This window comes from Salvelinus fontinalis, chromosome 27 (assembly GCF_029448725.1).
Source record: "Salvelinus fontinalis isolate EN_2023a chromosome 27, ASM2944872v1, whole genome shotgun sequence".
Classification (NCBI taxonomy): Eukaryota; Metazoa; Chordata; class Actinopteri; order Salmoniformes; family Salmonidae; genus Salvelinus; species Salvelinus fontinalis.
In genome coordinates this window covers 38,601,085-38,621,818 of record NC_074691.1, presented here as the reverse complement: position 1 = coordinate 38,621,818, position 20,734 = coordinate 38,601,085, and the positions used below count along the sequence as shown (strand labels likewise).

General features: G+C 43.2%; 1 protein-coding gene across 2 annotated transcripts in view; it reads right to left on the bottom strand.

Annotated features, from left to right (window-relative positions):
- syndig1l (synapse differentiation inducing 1-like) overlaps window positions 1-17,851 on the bottom strand; it is a 108,190-nt gene extending 90,339 nt beyond the window's left edge. Inside the window, exon 1 of one of the 2 annotated variants that reach the window (XM_055885711.1) lies at window positions 16,909-17,851. The gene's annotated coding sequence lies outside the window, so the exon portion shown is untranslated. The remainder of the gene's footprint in view (window positions 1-16,908) is intronic. The other variant, XM_055885712.1, reaches the window with a different exon arrangement.
- Between the last annotated feature and the right edge of the window lie 2,883 nt (window positions 17,852-20,734).

Here is a 20,734-nt window from a genome sequence, read left to right as displayed (position 1 = left end):
ACTACCATGTATCCCATAACTACCATGTCATACATGTATCCCATAACTACCATGTCATACATGTATCCCATAACTACCATGTCATACATGTATCCCATAACTACCATGTTATACATGTATCCCATAACTACCATGTTATACATGTATCCCATAACTACCATGTTATACATGTATCCCATAACTACCATGTTATACATGTATCCCATAACTACCATGTTATACATGTAGCCCATAACTACCATGTTATACATGTAGCCCATAACTACCATGTTATACATGTGGCCCATAACTACCATGTTATACAAGTAGCCCATAACTACCATGTTATACATGTATCCCATAACTACCATGTTATACATGTATCCCATAACTACCATGTTATACATGTATCCCATAACTACCATGTTATACATGTATCCCATAACTACCATGTTATACATGTAGCCCATAACTACCATGTTATACATGTAGCCCATAACTACCATGTTATACATGTAGCCCATAACTACCATGTTATACATGTATCCCATAACTACCATGTTATACATGTAGCCCATAACTACCATGTTATACATGTATCCCATAACTACCATGTTATACATGTAGCCCATAACTACCATGTTATACATGTAGCCCATAACTACCATGTATCTGCCATAAACATTCAGTACTAGATGAATAAGTAAAGGAATCTGGGGCAGGTCTGGCCTGCTTGGCTGGCTGCCTATGGAAGTGAAGCAGCCAGTCATTGATTATGTATCCAGTGACCTTCTAAACCCTGGTGTTTTATCCATGCCTCATTCACCGCAGCCTGGGAACACTATCAGGGGACCACACAGCTCACTATCCCTCATTTTTCGTCAGTCTCTAGGTTTTCAGTCCGAAGTGGTTCCCCTATTAATCCCCCTCCCCCGTCTCTCTCGTTCTCTCCTACCTCCCTCTCTCTCCCATCTCTCTCTCTCTCTCTCTCTCCTACCTCCCTCTCTCTCCCACCTCCCTCTCTCTCCCCCCGTCCCCATCGCTCTCTCCTACCTCCCTCTCTCTCTCCTACCTCCCTCTCTCCCACCTCTCTCTCCTACCTCCCTCTCTCTCCCACCTCTCTCTCTCTCTCCTACCTCCCTCTCTCTCCCACCTCTCTCTCTCCTACCTCCCTCTCTCTCCCACCTCTCTCTCTCTCCTACCTCCCTCTCTCTCCCACCTCTCTCTCTCTCTCTACTACCTCTCTCTCTCTACTACCTGTCTCTCTACTCCTTCCCCTTCCTCTCCTCTCTCTCTCTCTCTTTCGCTTCTTTCTCATTCTCATTCTCTCTCTCCTTCCACCCACTCACTCTTCATCCTCTTGCCCCCACTGGCTTCCACATAGTCCCCCCCCCTCCCCATGAATAAACCAGCAGGTCTGTGGTCCCAGGAAGCACTGGGGCATGGTTGAACACAGCACTCTCCTCAAGGGTCCATGCTGGATTAGCTTTGTGTTGCCATGCTGGCTGTCATAATGACACTTTTGTTTCAACTCATTCCTTCCTGTTTGGCGCTACGCTACATGCCTCCACACTCACGTCATGGAGGGCATGATTTGGCCACAGACAATGCACCTTCATACTGGATACAATTAGTTGGATAAGCTTTGTCTCGCCCTGCTGGTGTTGTTACTCCCCATTCCTTCCTGTCTGACAATACCTTAAAAAAAAAGAAGGCGCTATCTAGAACCTAAAGGATTTCTTAAGGCTGTCCCCATAGGTGAACCCTTTGAAGAACCCTTTTGGTTCCATGTAGAACCCTTTCCACAGAGCGATCTATATGGAAACAAAAAGGGTTCAACCTGTAACCAAAAAGGGTTCTCCAATGGGAGGTCTTCAGGGTAACAGTTCGACGCAACCAAGAGACAGAACCTGTTCTGAATTAGTTAAAGCTCTTCCTCCTCATCATCGTGGTTCCCCTTTCAGACAGTGATGATGCTGAATGCTATTCTGCACATATTGAACATCAATGAATGATAGTGACTAACTCACTCTTCCATTCCAATCTGTTCCTAAATAGACAGCCAACTGGCCGGCACATTACCAAGCTTTTGGTCTTGTCTGGGAGCTGCTGGTAGACTAATCTACGTCCCAATTGGCACCCTATTCCCTATGTAGTGCGCCTCCCCCATAGGGCTCTGGTCAAAGGAATGCACTATATAGGGAATAGGGTGCCATTTGGGACTCAGAACAAACCTTAATTTTCACAGTCTGAAAACTCATTCATACTCAGTTCAGTGTCTGTTACTGTAAAACTCATTCATACTCAGTTCAGTGTCTGTTACTGTAAAACTCATTCATACTCAGTTCAGTGTCTATTACTGTAAAACCCAGCCATACTCAGTGCTGTCTGTTACTGTAAAACCCATTCATACTCAGTGCTGTGTTACTGTAAAACCCATTCATACTCAGTGCAGTTTCTATTACTGTGAAACCCATTCATACTCAGTGATGTCTATTTCTGTAAAACCCATTCATACTCAGTGATGTCTATTTCTGTAAAACCCATTCATACTCAGTGCTGTCTGTTACTGTAAAACCCATTCATACTCAGTGATGTCTATTACTGTAAAACCCATCCATACGCAGTGCTGTCTGTTATTGTAAAACACATTCAAACTCAGTGATGTCTATTACTGTAAAACCCATTCATACTCCGTGCTGTCTGTTATTGTAAAACACATTCAAACTCAGTGATGTCTATTACTGTAAAACCCATTCATTCTCAGTGATGTATATTACTGTAAAACCCATTCATACTCAGTGATGTCTATTACTGTAAAACCCATTCATACTCAGTGCTGTCTGTTATTGTAAAACACATTCATACTCAGTGATGTCTATTACTGTAAAACCCATTCATACTCAGTGCTGTCTGTTATTGTAAAACCCATTCATACTCAGTGATGTCTATTACTGTAAAACCCATTCATACTCAGTGATGTATATTACTGAAAAACCCATTCAGACTCAGTGCTGGCTATTACTGTAAAACCCATTCATACTCAGTGCTGTCTATTACTGTAAAACCCATTCATACTCAGTGCTGTCTGTTACTGTAAAACCCATTCATACTCAGTGCTGTCTATTACTGTAAAACCCATTCATACTCAGTGCTGTCTGTTACAGAGCTAGCCATATACACCGGCTTGCGTGTGTGTAAAGCTAGCTATCTACATCATCTTTATCTCCATGCTATTACCTCCCAGTGATGTGTGTAGAATCAGTTTGGGACAGCACAACAGCCCAAAACCCATATGCTTTATCATGGAGCCAGACAGGCAGGACCTGGAAACTGAGGTTAATGGGTTAGGCACACATGAATGGAGCGGAGTTGTGTGAAGGGAGGCTGGCTGATGGATGGAGCTGAGTTGTGTGAAGGGAGGCTGGCTGATGGATGGAGCTGAGTTGTGTGAAGGGAGGCTGGCTGATGGATGGAGCTGAGTTGTGTGAAGGGAGGCTGGCTGATGGATGGAGCTGAGTTGTGTGAAGGGAGGCTGGCTGATGGATGGAGCTGAGTTGAGTTGTGTGAAGGGAGGCGGGCTGATGGATGGAGCTGAGTTGTGTGAAGGGAGGTTGGCTGATGGATGGAGCTGAGTTGTGTGAAGGGAGGCTGGCTGATGGATGGAGCTGAGTTGTGTGAAGGGAGGCTGGCTGATGGATGGAGCTGAGTTGTGTGAAGGGAGGCTGGCTGATGGATGGAGCTGAGTTGTGTGAAGGGAGGCTGGCTGATGGATGGAGCTGAGTTGAGTTGTGTGAAGGGAGGCGGGCTGATGGATGGAGCTGAGTTGTGTGAAGGGAGGTTGGCTGATGGATGGAGCTGAGTTGTGTGAAGGGAGGCTGGCTGATGGATGGAGCTGAGTTGTGTGAAGGGAGGCTGGCTGATGGATGGAGCTGAGTTGTGTGAAGGGAGGTTGGCTGATGGATGGAGCTGAGTTGTGTGAAGGGAGGTTGGCTGATGGATGGAGCTGAGTTGTGTGAAGGGAGGCTGGCTGATGGATGGAGCTGAGTTGTGTGAAGGGAGGCGGGCTGGTGGATGGAGCTGAGTTGTGCGAAGGGAGGTTGGCTGATGGATGGAGCTGAGTTGTTTGAAGGGAGGCTGGCTGATGGATGGATGGAGCTGAGTTGAGTTGTGTGAAGGGAGGCTGGCTGATGGATGGGGCTGAGTTGAGTTGTGTGAAGGGAGGCTGGCTGATGGATGGAGCTGAGTTGTGTGAAGGGAGGCGGGCTGATGGATGGAGCTGAGTTGAGTTGTGTGAAGGGAGGCGGGCTGATGGATGGAGCTGAGTTGTGTGAAGGGAGGCTGGCTGATGGATGGAGCTGAGTTGTGTGAAGGGAGGCTGGCTGATGGATGGAGCTGAGTTGTGTGAAGGGAGGCTGGCTGATGGATGGAGCTGAGTTGAGTTGTGTGAAGGGAGGCTGGCTGATGGATGGATGGAGCTGAGTTGTGTGAAGGGAGGCTGGCTGATGGATGGAGCTGAGTTGTGTGAAGGGAGGTGGGCTGATGGATACTGAGTTGTGTGAAGGGAGGTTGGCTGATGGATGGATGGAGCTGAGTTGTGTGAAGGGAGGCTGGCTGATGGATACTGAGTTGTGTAAAGCGAGGCTGGCTGATGGATGGATGGAGCTGAGTTGTGTGAAGGGAGGCTGGCTGATGGATGGAGCTGTTGTGTAAAGGGAGGCTGGCTGATGGATACTGAGTTGTGTGAAGGTAGGCTGGCTGATGGATGGAGCTGTTGTGTAAAGCGAGGCTGGCTGATGGATGGAGATGAGTTGTGTGAAGGTAGGCTGGCTAATGGATGGAGCTGAGTTGTGTGAAGGGAGGCTGGCTGATGGATGGAGCTGAGTTGTGTGAAGGGAGGCTGGCTGATGGATGGAGCTGAGTTGTGTGAAGGTAGGCTGGCTAATGGATGGAGCTGAGTTGTGTGAAGGGAGGCTGGCTGATGGATGGAGATGAGTTGTGTGAAGGGAGGCTGGCTGATGGATGGAGCTGAGTTGTGTGAAGGGAGGTTGGCTGATGGATGGAGCTGAGTTGTGTGAAGGGAGGCTGGCTGATGGATGGAGCTGAGTTGTGTGAAGGTAGGCTGGCTAATGGATGGAGCTGAGTTGTGTGAAGGGAGGCTGGCTGATGGATGGAGCTGAGTTGTGTGAAGGGAGGCTGGCTGATGGATGGAGCTGAGTTGTGTGAAGGTAGGCTGGCTGATGGATGGAGCTGAGTTGTGTGAAGGTAGGCTGGCTGATGGATGGAGCTGAGTTGTGTGAAGGTAGGCTGGCTGATGGATGGAGCTGAGTTGTGTGAAGGGAGGCTGGCTGATGGATGGAGCTGAGTTGTGTGAAGGGAGGTGGGCTGATGGATGGAGCTGTTGTGTGAAGGGAGGCTGGCTGATGGATGGAGCTGTTGTGTGAAGGGAGGCTGGCTGATGGATGGAGCTGTTGTGTGAAGGGAGGCTGGCTGATGGATGGAGCTGAGTTGTGTGAAGGGAGGTGGGCTGATGGATGGAGCTGTTGGGTGAAGGGAGGCTGGCTGATGGATGGAGCTGAGTTGTGTGAAGGGAGGCTGGCTGATGGATGGAGCTGTTGTGTGAAGGGAGGCTGGCTGATGGATGGAGCTGAGTTGTGTGAAGGGAGGCTGGCTGATGGATGGAGATGAGTTGAGTGAAGGGAGGCTGGCTGATGGATGGATGGAGCTGAGTTGTGTGAAGGGAGGCTGGCTGATGGATGGAGCTGTTGTGTGAAGGGAGGCTGGCTGATGGATGGATGGAGCTGAGTTGTGTGAAGGGAGGCTGGCTGATGGATGGAGCTGAGGTTTGTGAAGGGAGGTGGGCTGATGGATGGAGCTGTTGTGTGAAGGGAGGCTGGCTGATGGATGGAGCTGTTGTGTGAAGGGAGGCTGGCTGATGGATGGAGCTGAGTTGAGTGAAGGGAGGCTGGCTGGTGCAGGACACAGTAGATACACCATGCCGATGGAAAAAGGATTTATATGACTGTGTGTGTGTGTGTGTGTGTGTGTGTGTGTGTGTGTGTGTGTGTGTGTGTGTGTGTGTGTGTGTGTGTGTGTGTGTGTGTGTGTGTGTGTGTGTGTTAGAGAGAAAGAGAGTGAGTGAGTGAGAGGCAGAAGGAGACAGAGACAGTGAGCTATATGTAGCCTACATGCCTGGGTTTTGTTGTCTGGCATCAGTAGCTGGTGGATGACAGGTGACAACACAACTGAGGAGAGGTTTCACCTCCACCTGTAAGCAACATAAAGGTGTTACCTACACTAGCCTATACCAGTGGGGCCACTGTAACCAGCAGGCTTGGTACATAGGAGACAGTGGGGTAAGTTGAGGTGTTGTTTCAAGGAAACCATACACCAAAAACGAATCATTATGAAGAAGTCATCATGTCAGGGAGTCTATGAAGGAAGAAATCACATGGAAAAAATTGGGAAGCAAGTTATGTCCAAAAAAACAACAAATATATTGTGTTAGAGGTTTCATGATGCTTGTATCTAAACCAAAGCACATATATGATTGTTCCGTACATCAGTTGGGGGTCTCTTTAACCTGTTTGGGCTGCAAGCTGAATATTGAAAAAACTGGAAAATATGTGCACATTTTCAAACGGCCTCCTAAGAAACTTTTTATTTTACAATATGCATATATTTACTACTGTTGGATAGATAACAGTCTATAGTTTCTAAAAAAAGTTTGAATTGTTTCTCTAAGTCGAACAGAAATATTTTTACAGCCATTTTCCCAGCCGAATTGAGATTTCCAAAATGCGATGTGTCTCTTTAAGACCTTGTCTATAAAAGGCCATTTGACTTAGGACCATAGAAACACGTCACACGCCTTCATCAGGCTGTAATGCGGAAGTGAGAATTGAAAGCTGTCGAATATCTCGTCCATGGACTGAATAACACACCTTCTTGTGAGACCTGCGCAGTTAAAAAAAAATTCCGGGCGCGAAGCATAATTTGGTCTCGGCTTCTGGAAGAAGGTCGATAACGGTGAATATGATCTCTGACTACGATATTATTTGATACATGTCACAAAATCATCCTAAAGTATGTTTTTTCAATATACTTTAATTATATTATTGCAATTTATTCTGGACTTTAGATGTGATACGACGGAAGAATTTTTTGAAGAAAGGCAGAGTAGCGCCGCAATGCTATTGTGCTTGCTAACCAAAGAGGGAAATAATTTGTTCTGGAACCCAACTAAAGACTCTACTGGACATTGGACCCCGTTACAACATTCTGATGGAATATCAACAAAGATAAGACCCAATTTGGGATGCTTTTTCATATATCTGTCGAACTGTGCTGTGCTAACTGGGCTAACTGTGCTAGGCTAGCGCTTGACCAATGCTAGTGCTGCCTTATGCTAGCTTATGTTGTTAGCTAATATAACGATATATTGTGTTTTCGCTGTAAAACACTTCAAAAATCGGAAATGTTGGCTTTATTCACACGATATCTGTCTTTCATTAGCTATCCACCATATGTTTTTCTGAAATGTTTTATGAGGTGTAATTAGTAGCCGACGTTGGTGTATGTATTTTCTCTGGCTACTCCCGTCTGGATTCAGACTCTAGCTATGTGTTAGCATTTATGGTAGCATCAATGTAAAACTGATTTATAGCTAAAATATGCACTTTTTATGAACAAAACATAGATTTATTGTGTAACATGTTATATGACTGTCATCTGAGGTAGTTTTTTCTGGGTTCTTTAGGTTGGTTTTAGTTTATTTCGGTTGGCTTGTGCATGCTACTTGAATCATAATTCATACATCATCATCATATCCACACGTGTCTGTCCACTTTTGTATTTGGTGGTGAGCTAACATAAATATATGTGGTGTTTTCTCTGTAAAACATTTAAAAAATCGGACATGTTGGCTGGATTGACAAGATGTTTATCTTTCAAATGCTGTATTGGACTTGTTAATGTGTAAAAGTTAAATATTTAAAAAAAATAGATTTTGAATTTCGCGCCCTGCAGCTGTTGTCATTTTCGTTCCGATTTCGGGCTTGCAGCCCAAACAGGATAAACTTCAATATGACGTCCTAAACCTAGCATGAAAGTGCATCATTGTAGCTGTGTTGGCTAAAATAGTCAAAATGTTTGCCCTCGGGTAAGTTGAGCCAATGACCATGGGGTAAATTGAGCCAATGACCATGGGGTAAATTGAGCCAATGACCATGGGGTAAGTTGAGCCAATGACCATGGGGTAAATTGAGCCAATGACCATGGGGTAAATTGAGCCAATGACCATTGGATAAATTGAGCCAATGGCCATGGGGTAAACTGAGCCAATGACCATGGGTAAATTGAGCCAATGACCATGGGATAAATTGAGCCAATGGCCATGGGGTAAATTGAGCCAATGACCATGGGGTAAATTGAGCCAATGACCATGGGGTAAATTGAGCCAATGACCATGGGGTAAATTGAGCCAATGACCATGGGGTAAATTGAGCCAATGGCCATGGGGTAAATTGAGCCAATGACCATGGGGTAAATTGAGCCAATGACCATGGGGTAAGTTGAGCCAATGACCATGGGGTAAATTGAGCCAATGACCATGGGTTAAGTTGAGCCAATGACCATGGGGTAAATTGAGCCAATGACCATGGGGTAAATTGAGCCAATGGCCATGGGGTAAATTGAGCCAATGACCATGGGGTAAATTGAGCCAATGACCATGGGATAAATTGAGCCAATGACCATGGGGTAAATTGAGCCAATGACCATGGGGTAAATTGAGCCAATGACCATGGGGTAAATTGAGCCAATGGCCATGGGGTAAATTGAGCCAATGACCATGGGGTAAGTTGAGCCAATGACCATGGGGTAAATTGAGCCAATGACCATGGGGTAAGTTGAGCCAATGACCATGGGGAAAATTGAGCCAATGACCATGGGGTAAGTTGAGCCAATGACCATGGGGTAAGTTGAGCCAATGACCATGGGGAAAATTGAGCCAATGACCATGGGGTAAGTTGAGCCAATGACCATGGGGTAAATTGAGCAAATGGCCATGGAGTATGTTGGGCCAATAGCAAGCTGAGCAAATTCAAGTGTTTTCTTCCCAGCAGTAATATAACGCATTATTGCTGGGATATGACGTAACAACAGGGCCTGGCCTATGTTATAAGACGAAGAAGAAGAAGAAGAAGATAAAGAAGAAGACAAAGAAGAAGAGAGCAGAAGATTTTCTACACACAATGCTAAAGAACCTGTATCAAACAAATCACGAATTATCTTCCAAAATCGTTCTCTTACAGCTCTCCTATCCCATATTTTAACCCAACGACCCCCACCGTAACCCACGCTTCTAACGCCTTATAATAAACACAGTGTGTTTGAGCTACAGGCTTCTGGGTAGTACCATTGGATTTGTCTATTTCTTCTGCATCTGTAGAGCCGCGGTGTTTGTAGTGTCTATAATACAGTAAGGGGTTCTTCTACATAGATCACAGTAAATCCCAGGTCATAGTGTCTATAATACTATAAGGGGTTCTTCTACATAGAAGATCCCAGTAAATCCCATGACATAGTGTCTATAATACAGTAAGGGGTTCTTCTACATAGATCACAGTAAATCCCAGGTCATAGTGTCTATAATACTATAAGGGGTTCTTCTACATAGATCACAGTAAATCCCATGACATAGTGTCTATAATACTATAAGGGGTTCTTCTACATAGAAGACCACAGTAAATCCCAGGACATAGTGTCTATAGTACAGTTAGGAGTTCTTCTACATAGGTCATAGTAAATCCTAGGACACAGTGTCTATAGTACTGTAAGGGGTTATTCTACATAAATCATAGTACATCTATAATACTGTAAAAACCTCACGTAGCTGCAGTGACAAACTCCACACAGTTGTCACTGACTTGTTGGTTTTTTATTTTTGTACTTACAGCATTCATATCAATTATTTATATTTCTGTACTTACAGCATGCATATAAATTATTTATATTTCTGTACTTACAGCATTCATATCAATTAATTTTAATTTCTGTACTTACAGCATTCATATCAATTAATTTTAATTTCTGTACTTACAGCATTCATATAAATACATTTTAATTTTCATTAGACTTGTTTTTGGCTGACCTTTTGTTTATTGACATATTGTCAACCAATGCTCATGAATGCAACTGTTTGATGTCAAATTGTTTTGTGTTTTACTTGTATCCCTGGATGTTCTGAGAATAAAACGGTAAACCACTTCATCTTGAGGCTAAATATAAAGGCTGGACATTCAGATAAATGAAAATGCTGATTTTGGCTGGGGTCTCGGGACTGAGAGGGTTAACTTTTACTTGGTACTCATCCCGGATCCGGGAGCACCCTCATCAGTAAAAAAGCTGACTAGCATAGCGCCACAAGTAAATACTAGCATCTAAATATCATGAGATCACAAGTCCAAGACACCAGATGAAAGATACACATCTTGTGAATCCAGCCATCATTTCTGATTTTTAAAATGTTTTACAGGGAAGACACAATATGTATTTCTATTAGCTAACCACGATATCAAAAGACCCAACTTTTTTTTCTCCACCATTTTTTTACTGCATAGGTAGCTATCACAAATTCGACCAAATAAAGATATAAATAGTCACTAACCAAGAAACAACTTAATCAGATGACAGTCTGATAACATAATTATTGTATAGCATATGTTTTGTTCGAAAAATGTGCATATTTCAGGTATAAATCATAGTTTTACATTGCAGCCACAATCACAAAATCTCACCAAAGCAGCTAGAATAACTACAGAGACCAACGTGAATTACCTAAATACTCATCATAAAACATTTATGAAAAATACACAGCGTACAGCAAATGAAAGACCAACATCTTGTGAATCCAGCCAATATTTCAGATTTTTTAAGTGTTTTACAGCGAAAATACAATATAGCATTATATTAGCTTACTACAATAGCCAACCACACAGCAAAATTGATTCATTCACGTTAGCGATAGCGAATAAACCAGCAAAATATATTACATTTTTCACTAACCTTCTCAAAACTTCATCAGATGACAGTCCTATAACATCATATTACACAATACATATATGGTTTGTTCGAAAATTTGCATATTTAGCGTCACAAATCGTGGTTATACAATGAGAATGGTGGCCAAACTGCAAACAAAATGTCGGGAGAAATCTTGGGAGAGGCACCTAATCTAATCAATAACTAATCATAAACTTGACTAAAAAAATACAGGTTTGACAGCAAATTAAAGATACATTAGTTCTAAATGCAACCGCTGTGTTAGATTTTTAAAATGAACGTTACTATGACATACAGCGTGCGTTAAAGCGAGACCACACCGAAATTAATGGCGGAATAATAGTTTAACATTTTTCAATAGAACAACGAATTAACATCATAAATAGTTCTTACTACACTGCTCAAAAAAATAAAGGGAACACTTAAACAACACAATGTAACTCCAAGTCAATCACACTTCTGTGAAATAAAACTGTCCACTTAGGAAGCAACACTGATTGACAATAAATGTCACATGCTGTTGTGCAAATGGAATAGACAAAAGGTGGAAATTATAGGCAATTAACAAGACACCCCCAAAAAAGGAGTGATTCTGCAGGTGGTGACCACAGACCACTTCTCAGTTCCTATGCTTCCTGGCTGATGTTTTGGTCACTTTTGAATGCTGGCGGTGCTTTCACTCTAGTGGTAGCATGAGACGGAGTCTACAACCCACACAAGTGGCTCAGGTAGTGCAGTTCATCCAGGATGGCACATCAATGCGAGCTGTGGCAAAAAGGTTTGCTGTGTCTGTCAGCGTAGTGTCCAGAGCATGGAGGCGCTACCAGGAGACAGGCCAGTACATCAGGAGACGTGGAGGAGGCCGTAGGAGGGCAACAACCCAGCAGCAGGACCGCTACCTCCGCCTTTGTGCAAGGAGGAGCACTGCCAGCGCCCTGCAAAATGACCTCCAGCAGGCCACAAATGTGCATGTGTCAGCATATGGTCTCACAAGGGTTCTGAGGATCTCATCTCAGTACCTATTGGCAGTCAGGCTACCTCTGGCGAGCACATGGAGGGCTGTGCGGCCCCACAAAGAAATGCCACCCCACACCATGACTGACCCATTGCCAAACCGGTCATGCTGGAGGATGTTGCAGGCAGCAGAACGTTCTCCACGGCGTCTTCAGACTCTGTCACGTCTGTCACATGTGCTCATGTGCTCAGTGTGAACCTGCTTTCATCTGTGAAGAGCACGCCAGTGGCGAATTTGCCAATCTTGGTGTTCTCTGGCAAATGCCAAACGTCCTGCACGGTGTTGGGCTGTAAGCACAACCCCCACCTGTGGACGTCGGGCCCTCATACCACCCTCAAGGAGTCTGTTTCTGACCGTTTGAGCAGACACATGCACATTTGTGGCCTGCTGGAGGTCATTTTGCAGGGCTCTGGCAGTGCTCCTCCTTGCACAAAGGCGGAGGTAGCGGTCCTGCTGTTGGGTTGTTGCCCTCCTACGGCCTCCTCCACGTCTCCTGATGTACTGGCCTGTCTCCTGGTAGCGCCTCCATGCTCTGGACACTACGCTGACAGACACAGCAAACCTTCTTGCCACAGCTCGCATTGATGTGCCATCCTGGATGAGCTGCACTACCTTAGCCACTTGTGTGGGTTGTAGACTCCGTCTCATGCTACCACTAGAGTGAGAGCACCGCCAGCATTCAAAAGTGACCAAAACATCAGCCAGGAAGCATAGGAACTGAGAAGTGGTCTGTGGTCACCACCTGCAGAATCACTCCTTTTTTGGGGGTGTCTTGCTAATTGCCTATAATTTCCACCTTTTGTCTATTCCATTTGCACAACAGCATGTGACATTTATTGTCAATCAGTGTTGCTTCCTAAGTGGACAGTTTGATTTCACAGAAGTGTGATTGACTTGGAGTTACATTGTGTTGTTTAAGTGTTCCCTTTATTTTTTTGAGCAGTGTATTTGATGAGCTTCCATCAGAATCTTGTGCAAGTTGTCCTTTGTCCAGAATAATCGTTGCTCGGTTGTAGAGTGTCGTCTTCAACTTTGGAATTAGCAGCAAACATTAGCCATGTGGCGAAAACGTGTCCAACTCACCATAACGCAGCACAAACAAAATACAGAAAATCACAATATATTGATATAAACTGATATAACTCGGTTTAAATTAACTACATTGTGATGTTTTTAACACCTATATCAGATAAAATCAGAGCCGGATAAATCTAACTCCTATAACGAGAGCTTTTCAGAATGCAATCCTGAGGTCTGTCTCGCGTCATGACGAACGTTGAAAAGATTGCACCCCCGGTTCCAAGAGCTTCAGATCTACCTAGACACTCCATTCCAATTCTCACTGCTTACTGAAATTTAGGGGAAGGCGTATGCAGTGCATGCCGACCCATAGATTACATGCAAATTAATAAACTGACCCTGGAACAGAGTGCCCGATTTCAGATTTCTCACTTCCTGACAGGAAGTTTGCTGCAAAATGAGTTCTGTTTTACTCACAGATATAATTCAAACGGTTCAATATCCAATAGTAATAATAATATGCATATTGTACGAGCAAGAATTGAGTACGAGGCCGTTTAATTTGGGAACGAATTTTTACAAAGTCGAAATGGCGCCCCCCCTATTGAGAAAGGTTGACTGCTGTCATCCTACAGTATGATCCAATCTCTTAACACACACAGATGTGGATAATGGAATTGGTAACATGTAGACTGATCCTTTTAGGAACTACTATAGTCATCAAAGGAAACACTGCCAACACCGAGTCATAATCCACTAGAATTGAATCCTCTCTAATTATGTTATCAGGAGCCATCATCACTGATAGCCTTGCTCTCTCATCTTCCTGTACAGCACACGCACACACAGACACACACAGACACACACACACACACACACACACACACACACACACACACACACACACACACACACACACACACACACACACACACACACACACACACACACACACACACACACACACACACAATTACATAATCACACACACACACACACAATCACATAATCACACACACACACACACAAACACACAATCACACCCCCACACCCAATCACAATCACACCCGCACACGCACACACACACACACACACACACACACACACACACACACACACACACACACACACACACACACACACACACACACACACACACACACACACACACACACACACACACACACACAATCACACACACCCACACACACAATCACACACACCCACACACACACCCACACACACACACACACACACACACACACACACACAGACACACACACACACACACACACACACACACACACACACACACACACACACACACACGGGCATACGTCTCTCTCACACACACACATACAGACACACACAGCCTCACTAGCAAGCATACTCACTATCTTCTCACACACACACACACACACACACACACACACAAAAACACACACACACACACACACACACACACACACACACACACACACACACACACACACACACACACACACACACACACACACACACACACACACACACACACACACTCACAAACTCTGAGAGAAGATGGATGTTTCTGTATAGTAGTGCTGTTATCCTCTGAAACTGAAATCTCTGAAACTGGAAGCACCTATCTCCCTCACTAGCTTTAAGCACCAGCTGTCAGAGCAGCTCATAGATTACTGCACCTGTACATAACCCATCTACAATTTAGCCCAAACAACTACCTCTTTACCTACTGTATTTATTTATTAATTTATTTTGCTCCTTTGCACCCCATTATTTCTGTCTCTACTTTGCACTTTCTTCCAATGCAAACCAACCATTCCAGTGTTTTTTTTAGTTTTTATTTTACTTGCTGTGTTGTACTCACTTCGCCTCCATGGCCTTTTTATATTTTTATTTATTTATACATATATCTGTTTGCCTTTACCTCCCTTATCTCACCTCACTTGCTCACATTGTATATAGACTTATTTTTTTTTCACTGTATTATTGACTATATGTTTGTTTTTACTCCATGTGTAACTATGTGTTGTTGTATGTGTCGAACTGCTTTGCTTTATCTTGGCCAGGTCGCAATTGTAAATGAGAACGTGTTCTCAATTTGCCTACCTGGTTAAATAAAGGTTAAATAAAAAATAAAAAAAATAAAAAAATCCTTCCATTCTCTGGTGTTAGCCCTGAGAGGAGGGATGTATTTCAGTGCTGTGTGTGTGTGTGTGTGTGTGTGTGTGTGTGTGTGTGTGTGTGTGTGTGTGTGTGTGTGTGTGTGTGTGTGAGTGTGTGTGTGTGTGTGTGTGTGTGTGTGTGTGTGTGTGTGTGTGTGTGTGTGTGTGTGTGTGTGTGTGTGTGTGTGTGAGAGAGCATTCGACACCATTAAAAAACTAATTCAAATTGAAATACCTATTACAATTAGGCTACAGCTAATTGAATATGTCATTGAACCAATTGCACTTGATGGCAGCGAGGTGTGGGGTCCACTTGCAAAAAAAGATTTCACCCAATGGGACAAACACTCCTTTGAAACCCTGCATGCAGAGTTCTGGAAGATTCTCCTACATGTCCAGAGGAAAACTACAAACAATGCATGCAGGGCAGAATTAGGCCAATATCCACTAATAATAAAAACTAAAAGAGTAATTGCGTTTTGGAAACATCTAAAATACAGTGACCCCGTCTAATATGATTACCAAGCCCTGCAATGCCAAGAGGTGAGCAAAGAAGAGTCACTTCTTCCAGCTGGTCCTGGGGCTGAGTTCACTAACGTGTTCTACCAACACACTTACGCCTCAGGACCCTCATCCAGCTGGTCCTGGGGCTGAGTTCACAAACCTGTTCTACTAACACACTGAAGCCTCAGGACCAGACCATCCAATCAATCAGAATAAACCAAATTACGACACAGTCAAAAGAAAAGTACATTACCCATTGGGAAACACAAACACAAAGCAAAATGCAGTGCTATCTGTCTCTAAATGGACAGTACACCATGGCAAACTATTTGACCACGGTTACTGATCAAAACCTTTGAAGAAAAATCTTGACAAAGTACATGCTCAGTGAGCACAGCCTTGCCATTGAGAAGGGTAGACAAGAGGAACACCTGTCTCCCTGTAGAGGAAATGCTGTGCAACCATTGTACCACAGCAGAACCTGTGACAGAGCTGCATTTCCTGACACAATATAAAACAACTAGAGAGTGGTATATGTACACACCCGTTTCTATTTCAGCTATTCATGTACAGGTTTATGAAGATGAATGTTGTGTAGACATGCTTTTGTCACTCACCTCTCAAACCACCTGAGACGACTAAAAAAATTCCAAAAGTAACTCTCAATATGTTTCACAATCCTATAAACCAAGTAATTAAACGATCCTTATCTAATGCAGTAATAGAATACATTACAATGCACTGATGGGGTAGACAATTGCACAACACTTGGCAGTAGGTAGACTTGGAAAAACCACGGAGACAAAGCGCGGGATCATCCTATAAACCAATATCTTTATCAGAGCCGTTCCGCCACCAACACACAGGCACACCATAACCTATGTGCAATGCGTGTGCTGTCAATTGGTTTACGAAAAAGCAACAGTAAAATACGAAAATTGAAACTAGGCTATAGTCTTTATATCGATTTGAGTTGATAATGTACATTTAGGCAGTTGATAAATGTTGCCATAAATCAAAAAGCACTCCGTTCACTCCGCGCTGAGACATGATGTACTTACTGCAGGCTGTGATTGTAAACACAAAAAATCCCATGCACTGTTGTTGTATGCGTAAAGAACGACTTGGTCACACTGTAAAATAATATCTAAAATACAATACCTTACATGCGAATTCCTGACAATCCAAACGTAGTTTGACATGTACAGCCACTTGCTTGTATTTCTGTAGGCATTATTGTGGGTTGATGTGTGAGCTCAGTGATAGCCTAGTCCTTCTCTTTGAAAAGGATTCATCTGACGTGATCGCGTCCGCTAAGGAGTCCGTTATTTCACTGCGATCTCTCCAATGAGAGACACGAATGAGTCTCGGCGTGGTGGTTGATATAGAAGAATAAATTTGCACCAAACCACTTGGATTAAGTTTTTTTAGAACGACACGAGTCTCTACTTCTCTGTTCTGATCGGCAGGGTTCTAATACAGTAGTTTATTGCTTTTACAAACAGAAGTACTTTTTCATGTTCAGAAAGACAATTTCAGAGGATGCTTATTTAAAAAAAAATTATATTCATCCCAAAATACTGTATGTATTGTCGTCTTTCTTTTTCCAAATTAGACAGTCCAGTTTGCGAACTCTCTTCTCTTTGAAATCCCATCAGACAGGTGTCTGTTCTCTTCAGATGAATGTGTTTATTGTTTTGCTGTAAAGTGCAGTACAAGTTCCACCATGCCTGATTGCAACAGCGTTCTCCCACTGTCTGCACTGTATGTGTGTGTTCGCGCGGCATCCACACTTGTTCAGCCAATACACCGCGGAGAGGTTATTGCGAGTCTGGTATAGCAGGTTACAACCGCAACCTGCCAACACCTTCGTTAAATGAAGAAGATTCTTCTCCCGCAGCGGTTATCGTTAGAACGAGGGAAGGAATTGATGTCAGTACCCACAGCACAGGTTCTTTGCCGGAGTCAAACGATGTGACTCGTGTTGCAACTCACAACCGTGTACTGTGCGCGACAAAACATTTTTTTTAGAATGGTAGCGAGGTTTCCATTCAATTGGAGACAGATTTTCATGCTAATTATTCTACATCCTCATAAAGAAAGAATGCGCATTTTCCCACCAGCGGTGTTTATACCAAACGGATTTGCGTGATGACGTAGGGCACACAAAATGTACATTTTTCGCTTAAATGTGCATGTACTTAATACAAATCTAAAGTTCAACGTCATTTATTTAATTCAACTGATAGTTTTTGTCACAAAAACTGTTGAGTTAAATAGCAAACGTGCCTACTCTGGTCTTGGCATGTGCGCTCTGGCCAACAGCTAAACAGATACAGTGTGGTTAGGCTGTACAGGTAGGCTACTATACATGTTGAGATTATTATGGATAAGAGCGAGACTATTTTTATTTATCAAACGGCAGTCAAGCATACTTTGTCATGTCACCAGAATAAGACACTCAATATTTATTGGAATGTCCCTGTGAAGTTCATCATAACTTATATTATATGTAGCCTAATAAACTGCATGGTGTCCCGAGTCGTAGTAGGAGGACCACACAATATATCAATGTATATATATATCGCGACTCCATGTTTACTTCAATATGATGTTTAGTATATCAACATTTGAGTCTTAAAGCGTTTCCACCACCATTTCTCTCATAATGAAATGTACTGACACAAAAAAAAGATCCCACCCTGTCCAACAAACAAAGTATCCGTCTGGCATTTATACAATTGTACCAAAACGACCTGTTTCCATCACAGCTTTACTTATTATTATTTTTAAATGCAGTATGAATTCACTGTATAAAAAACAGTGGATAGAAACGTGGTTTAGTGGGATGGACATTCTCAGCGACGCGCCCTGCTGCTGTGCGTTCTCGTGGCGGTTTGGAGAGATACATGAAACCGGGTTGCAAAGATTATAGAATTGTGTTATGGTAATGTAACACATTTTAGATGACAAAAAAAAAAAGATGATTAAAATGTCCTCATTTCACCTACACAGTTTCATTAAAACATATGAGAGTAGACATAACCAGTAACAAACAACGGTTGTGGTGGTCATTCCCGGAAATAGAACTCTTAGTATTCATAGTGGGTGGGATTTCAAAGAAACAACGCAGATGATTGTTTTCGTTTGAAATTCGTTTCAATGTATCCCCTGCTATTACGCACTATTCAAATGTTTTGTTTGGTAAAGTCAATATGGAAGGCAGACATAGACCTGGGTTCAAATAGAAAATATCTCAATTACTTTCATATCAATTCAATTCAATTCAATTCAATTCAAGGGGCTTTATTGGCATGGGAAACATGTGTTAACATTGCCAAAGCAAGTGAGGTAGACAATACACAAAAGTGAAACAAACAAAACTAATTAACAGTAAACATTACACATACAGAAGTTTCAAAACAATAAAGACATTACAAGTGTCATATTAAATATATACAGTGTTGTAACAATGTACAAATGGTTAAAGCACACAAGTTAAAATAAGTAAGCATAAATATGGGTTGTATTTACAATGGTGTTTGTTTTTCACTGGTTGCCCTTTTCTTGTGGCAACAGGTCACAAATCTTGCTGCTGTGATGGCACACTGTGGAATTTCACCCAGTAGATATGGGAGTTTATCAAAATTGGATTTGTTTTCGAATTCTTTGTGGATCTGTGTGATCTGAGGGAAATATGTGTCTCTAATATGGTCATACATTGGGCAGGAGGTTAGGAAGTGCAGCTCGGTTTCCACCTCATTTTGTGGGCAGTGTGCACATAGCCTGTCTTCTCTTGAGAGCCATGTCTGCCTACGGCGGCCTTTCTCAATAGCAAGGCTATGCTCACTGAGTCTGTACATAGTCAAAGCTTTCCTTAAGTTTGGGTCAGTCACAGTGGTCAGGTATTCTGCCACTGTGTACTCTCTGTTTAGGGCCAAATAGCATTCTAGTTTGCTCTGTTTTTTTGTTAATTCTTTCCAATGTGTCAAGTAATTATCTTTTTGTTTTCTCATGATTTGGTTGGGTCTAATTGTGCTGTTGTCCTGGGGCTCTGTGGGGTGTGTTTGTGTTTGTGAACAGAGCCCTAGGACCAGCTTGCTTAGGGGACTCTTCTCCAGGTTCATCTCTCTGTAGGTGATGGCTTTGTTGTGGAAGGTTTGGGAATCGCTTCCTTTTAGGTGGTTGTAGAATTTAACGGCTCTTTTCTGGATTTTGATAATTAGTGGGTATCGGCCTAATTCTGCTCTGCATGCATTATTTGGTGTTCTACGTTGTACACGGAGGATATTTTTGCAGAATTCTGCATGCGGAGTCTCAATTTGGTGTTTGCCCCATTTTGTGAAATCTTGGTTGGTGAGCGGACCCCAGACCTCACAACCATAAAGTGCAATGGGCTCTATGACTGATTCAAGTATTTTTAGCCAGATCCTAATTGGGATGTTGAAATTTATGTTCCTTTTGATGGCATAGAATGCCCTTCTTGCCTTGTCTCTCAGATCTTTCACAGCTTTGTGGAAGTTACCTGTGGTGCTGATGTTTAGGCCGAGGTATGTATAGTTTTTTGTGTGCTCTAGGGCAACGGTGTCTAGATGGAATTTGTGGTCCTGGCGACTGGACCTTTTTTGGAACACCATTATTTTGGTCTTACTGAGATTTACTGTCAGGGCACGGGTCTGACAGAATCTGTGCAGAAGATCTAGGTGCTGCTGTAGTCCCTCCTTGGTTGGTGACAGAAGTACCAGATCATCAGCAAACAGTAGACATTTGACTTCGGATTCTATTAGGGTGAGACCGGGTGCTGCAGACTGTTCTAGTGCCCGCGCCAATTCGTTGATATATATGTTGAAGAGGGTGGGGCTTAAGCTGCATCCCTGTCTCACCCCACGATCCTGTGTGAAGAAATGTGTGTGTTTTTTGCCAATTTTAACCGCACACTTGTTGTTTGTGTACATGGATTTTATAATGTCGTATGTTTTACCCCCAA